Source organism: Morone saxatilis, unplaced genomic scaffold (assembly GCF_004916995.1).
Source record: "Morone saxatilis isolate NCDOM2014 unplaced genomic scaffold, NCSU_SB_2.0 Contig18, whole genome shotgun sequence".
Classification (NCBI taxonomy): Eukaryota; Metazoa; Chordata; class Actinopteri; family Moronidae; genus Morone; species Morone saxatilis.
In genome coordinates, this window is record NW_023339740.1 from 28,137,672 (window position 1) to 28,138,155 (window position 484).

Genomic DNA, 484 nt, shown 5'->3' on the forward strand with positions numbered 1-484 from the left:
CAGGTGGAGGTGGAGGTGTCTTTTATAAAGGTCTTACGTGACACAGAAGCTACTTGGAAATATTTATATGCCTCAGTGTTGTTTTTTACATTATTATGGATGTGAAATGAACTGTAATGGTACTTTAGTCTTGCCAAAGGATGTTTGATTTCTACTTGTCAATATAATGAGGAAATCTGTGATTCAATGCTGAAGTTTTATGATATAGTTTATTTTTGAGCTACTGATGAGATGTGTTCTCTGTTGTCGACAGTCAGACATTTTACTGTGGCTGAATGTTTGTTTGTCCATGTAGGCTTGCTGTAGTTGCACTGAAAAAACCTTGAAACAAAGCTGTTTTTTTTCCTGAAGTTTATTTGTGAGAAATGAAATGGTTAGTTGAAGCTAAAGGGAGAGTTCAATGTTTATGATTTTTTGTTTCATCGATATTTATTTTATGATATATATTCAATGCGATGCCTACAAATGTATAGTCACAATTGTT